We start from the raw sequence: 6,018 nt of genomic DNA, 5'->3' as shown, positions 1-6,018 counted from the left end.
TGCTGCCTGCCTGAAGTTGCAATCCACTCAGTCCATGTAAACTAGGATGACCTGATTAGGTTATAGCTCTCACAATTCAATCATTTCGCCAGTGAATATTTCTGTATTAATAAGACAATTGGGAGGACACTTCATATCCAAACCATAACACACAGATATGATAGAAAGCGTCCCAAAACTAGAGAAAAATGCAAACATCCAGCTGCAGGAAAGGCAAAAGTTACCAGTCAAATTTATCCCAACCCCAAGACATCTCATAATCAAGCTTTTGCAAATAAAAAATAAAAAGAAGACTCTGAAGTATTCAAGAGAAAAAAGAAACAACACATAGGGGTGTCCCAATTTGACTGACAGCTGACTTCTCAGTGAAAACCTTACAGGCCGGGAGAGAGTAGCATGAGATTTTCATAGTACTGAAGAAAAAAGCAAAAACAAAAACAAAAATAACTATTGTCAACCAAGAATTCTTACTTGTAAAGTTATCCTTTGGAAATGAAAGAGGGATAAAACTTTACTACACAAACAAAAGCTGAGAGAATATATTTCCATCAGACCTGCTCTTATAATAAATGCTAAAAAAATGCTCCTCACACTGAAAGAAAGAGATGTTAGTGAACTGGAAGAAAACATGAGAAGGTATAAAACTTACTCAGAGTATTTATATAAACAAATTTAGAGTGTTCTAAAATTGTGAGCACGATTCATATATCACTCATATCTTTGAAGACTAAAAACCAAAATAAGTAAAATACCTACACTAATATGTTAAGCGATAGGCAATAACAGAAAGATACAAAATGAAATATCAAAAATTCAGAATGTGGGGAGGAATGAAATGCAACTGGAAAGCTTTCTTATGAGTTCATTCCCTTTTGTTCATTTGTTTGTTTCTGTTCTTATTTTTACAAACATGTTAAATTGCTGTTATTTTAAAATACCTTGTCATTATCAGAAGATGTTTTTGTATGCCTCATAGAAATCAAAAAGAAAAAATCTATAATTGACATATCAAAAATAATAAGCAAGGAATCAAAACTCACCACTAGAGTAATTCAGTTAACCTCCAAGAAAAGAAAAAGGAGAGAAAGAATGGAACTACAACAAAACTAGTAAACAAATTGCACAATGGCTAGAGTAAGACCTTACCTATCAATAATTACCTTGAATGTATTTGGAATAAATTCTCCAGTTAAAAGACGCAGGGTAGCTGAATGGATTAAAATATAAGATTCAACTACATGTAGATTATTAGAAACTCACTTCTCTAAGGACACACAGAAACTGAAAGTCAAGGGATGGAATAGCTCATGCAAATGAAAACCAAAAGAAAGCAGGAATAACCATACAAATATCAAACAAAATAGGCTTTAAATCTGAAGCAGTAAAAAGAGACAAGAAAGGTCATTGCATAATGACATGGGGGTCAGTTCATCAAGTGGAAGTAACAATTCTAAATATATACACACCCAATGTCAGGGCAACAAAATATACAAAGCAAGTATTAACAGACCTAAAGGTAAAAATAGACTTCAATACAATAATAGTTGATGACTTTAATACCACACTTTCAACAATGGATAGGTCATCCAGATATAAATCAACAAAGAAATATTAGAGTTAAATTGAAACCTAGACCAAGTGCACCTAACAGACAGCACCAGAACATTTCATTTCATGAAAGCTGAATACGCATTTTTCTCATTAGCACATGAAAATTTCTTCAGTGTAGTTTATATGATAAGTCACACAAAAATCCTCAATAAATTAAAAAAATTGAAATTATTTCAAGTACTTTTTTCTGACCACAATGCAAAACTGCTAGAAATCATTAATGAAAACAACTTTATAAAAAATACATGGAAATCAAACAACTTACTTATGAACAACCAGTGAACAAGGAAGAAAATAAGAAAAAATTAAAAATTTTCTTGAAACAAATGTAAGTGGGAAGAGAATATCCCCAAATCTATGAGATGAAGTAAAAATTACACAAGGAAAATTTATAACAATTGATGCCAACATCAAATTGGTGCAGTCACTCTGGAAAGCAGTGTGGAGAATCCTCGAAAATCTTGGAATGCACCCACCATTTGACCCAGTTATCCCACTCCTCGGTTTATACCCAAAGAACTTAAAATTAGCATATTACAGTGACACAGTCACATCAATGTTTATAGCAGTTCAGTTCACAATAGCTAGATTGTGGAACCAACCTAGATGCCCTTCAGCAGATGAATGGATAAAGAAATTCTGGTATATATACACAATGGAATACTATTCAACCGTAAAGAAGAATAATATTATGGCATTTACAGATAAATGGATGGAATTGGAGAATATCATGGTAAGTGAAATAAGCCAATCCCAAAAAACCAGAGGCTTGATGTTTTCCCTGATAAGTAGATGATGATATATAATGGGGGTTGTGGGGTGGGGAGTAAGAGAAGAATGGAGGAACTTTAGATTACATAGAGGGAAATGAGAGAGAGTGGGGGTATAAAAAATAGTGTAATAAGACAGATGTCATTACCCTAGGTATATGTATGATTACACAGACTGTATGCATCTACATTGTGCACAAACATAGAAATGAAAAGAGGTACCACATTTGTGTACAATGAATCAAAATGCAATCTGTAAGAATAAAAAAATAACAAAAAGGACACAAAAAATGGGAAGACATTCCGCATTTGTGGATAGAAAGAATCAATATTCTTAAAATGTTCATTCTTCCCAAGGTGATTTACAGATTCAGTGAAATTTCCATCAAAACATCAATGGTATTCTTCACAGAACTGCGGAAAAACAATTCTAAAATGTATATGGAAGTGCAAATCACCATGAATAGGCAAAGTCGTTTTGAGCAAAAAAGAACAAAGCAGGAGGCATTATGCTATCTGACTTCACAATGTGCTATAAACTGTAGTAATAAAAGCATGGAATTGGCATAAAAAGAGATCTGCAGAACACAGGGATAGAATAGAGAGCCCAGAAGTTGACCCGTGCATCTACAGCCAACTGAGTTTCCATGAAGGTGTTGAAAACATTATTAGAGAAAGTAGTCTTTTTGATAAAGAGGTTATATTTTGATAAAATTGGATGTCTACATGCAAAAGAAAGAAGCTAGATCCTTATCTCTCACCAGTTACAAAGATCAGCTTGAAATGGATTAAAGACTTAAATGAAAAAACTGAAACTATGAAACTACTAGAAGAAAATATAGGGGAAATGCTTCAGGACATTGTAATAGTAGAAAAATGTTTTGGACCAGACCCTGAAAATCCAGCAAATTAAAGCAAAAAATAGACAAGTGGTATTACATAAAACTAAAACGTTTCTGCATAGCAAAGGAAATATTCAACAGAGTGCAGAGACAAATTACAGAATGGAAGAATATATTTGCAATGTCAACCTCTGACAAAGGGCTGCTATCCACAATACATAAGAAACTCCAAATACTCAATAGCAAAAAACCAAATGTCCTGATTAAAAAAATGGGCACTAGATCTAAATAGATATTTCTCAAAAGAAGACATACAAAGGGCTAACAGCTACATTAAAAAATGCTCAACATCACTAATCATCAGGGAAATGCAAATTCCAATCACAATGATATATTGTTTCATCCCAGTAAAAATGACTAAAATCAGAAAGACTAAAGAGAAAAAAAAAATGTTGACAAGAATGTGAAATAAAGGTAACCCTTGCACACTGTTGTTGGGAATGTAAATTAGGATAGTTATTATGGAAAGTAGTAAGGAAAAAAATCAAAAATAGAATTACTATTTGTTTCAGCAATATCACTACTGGATATGTATCTGAAGGAAATGGGATTGGTATGTTGAAGAAACATCTGAAATCCCATGTTCATTGTAACAATATTCACAATAGCTCAGAAGTGGAGACAACTTAAGTGTCCATTATCTAATAAATAAAACAAGAGAATGTGGTATACACAGTGGAATTTTATTCTACCATAAAAAATGAAATGAAATTCTATCATTTGTGACAACATGGATAGAACAGAGATCATTATGTTAAAGGAAGTAAGTCAGGCAAAGAAAGACATATGACATGATCCCTTATATGGAATATGAAAAAGCTGATCTCATAAAAGTTGAGAGAAGAATGGTTTTTCCAGATGCTGGATATAGCCTGGGGTGGGGGGTAAATTTTGATGAATGGGAACTAAATTACAGTTAGATAGTAGCTAGCAGTTCAGGGATAGTATTGCACAATACAGTAACTATGTGCTGTGGTTTGAATCTGGACTGTCCTCCAAGAGTTCAATGCAGCTATATTCAGGGGTGAAATGATTGGATTGTGAGGAATGTAACCTCAGTGGATTAATTCACTTGATAAACTAATAATTTGAATGGAATGGACTACTGGGTGGTAAATACAGGCAGGTGGAGCATAGTTAGAGGAAGTAGGTCACTGGGGACATGGCCTTGAGTCTTCTATCTGTCCCTTGCCCCTTGTTCACCTGCTTTTTCTGTTTCATGACTGCCATGAACTGAGAAGCTTTTCTCCATCATGCCTATGATATTTCTGCAATGTAATGGGCCAACCAAGGACTAAATCCTCTGAAACTGTAGTCCAAAATAAATGCTTGGTCCTTAAGATGTTTTTGTCAGGTATTTGGTCACAGTGACGAAAGCTGACTAACACACTATAGATAACATTTTTATACTGTACTTTTCAAAAAGCTAGAAGAAACGATTTTGAAAGTTTTTACTACAAATGAATGATACATATTGAAGGAGATATGTTTAATATGTTTAACCTGATTTAAATCTTGTGCAAGGTATTCACGTTTTCAAACATTCCATGGTACTCCATCAATATTTACAACGTTTGTTTTTTTTTTTTTTTGTTTTAGTTCAACATAAAAATGAGAATAATAGAAATGTTGGCTATTATATAAGGATTCAAGACCACATCGATTTTGTATGAGTAAGGAGAGGATGTGAACTGTTTCTGATAATTTGATAATCTTCAATGCCTGTTTTAATACAACAATAACTACAAGGGCATAGAGTCTGACCCAGTAGCCCTTTCAGACTTCATGCTGTAGAGAGTTTCAAGGGGTAGTTCAGCTCAGCAGATGTAACGAACTACAGTTGCCCAGATTCATCTATGACCCTGTAGATAACACTCCAGGGACCTCTAACAACATGGGGGATTTTGAAATATCTAGAAATTCCTGAAATGAAAACGAATGATGAGGATTATTTAATGGAGAATCTTATTCTATACCAACATGTTGCATTGTTCCAATAAGACAATGAACTTGTTTTTTAGTATTATACCTAGAGTCAAAATTTTCCTCTATTTTCTGTGTTGAATTCTATAAAAGGAGATTCACTTTTTAAATACACACTATGTTTGCTCAAACTCCAATGTTCTCCCAACCAAGGACTGATTGTATAAAAATTGAATAATCCTCTAGAAATTTCTGCTTAGGGGTTATAAACTATGAATAACCTTTCTGACTTAACAAAATTTACTTTCTATGGTTTCAATTATATTTTGGCCAAGAGTCTTCTGAAGAAGGAGTTTAACTATGCCTAAGTGACTGTCTGTGAACATTTACTTCTGTGTGACGTGCTGAGGAATAATTATGACAATGCTAAAAGTACTACCTAGTATTTAGTTTTACTATAATCACTGCTCAAAGTGTTTCATGTGTATTGATTCATGTAATCCTCAAAAGATAGTAGGGAAATTGTCTTATGCTATTAGTAGCTCGTTTCAGAAAATCTCAGTGCAAGTCACATTGAATGATTGATCATCACAAAGACCAGATCTAGTGAGAGCTTTGTAGGACCCACAGAACCTAGATGAAGAGTGCAAGAAAAAGCAAATGAGAGTGAGGATGTAAAAACAAAAAACTAAGTTGACTAAGTTAAACTGTGAACTCATGGTTAAAACATTGAAATAACTAAATTGACCTTGATTTGGTTAGATTAAGTATCCTACTCATAAGAAAAATTGGAGCTTGAGGATTAAATTATA

Source organism: Sciurus vulgaris (assembly GCF_902686455.1).
Source record: "Sciurus vulgaris genome assembly, chromosome: 8".
Lineage (NCBI taxonomy): Eukaryota > Metazoa > Chordata > Mammalia > Rodentia > Sciuridae > Sciurus > Sciurus vulgaris.
This window is presented reverse-complemented; position numbering follows the sequence as displayed.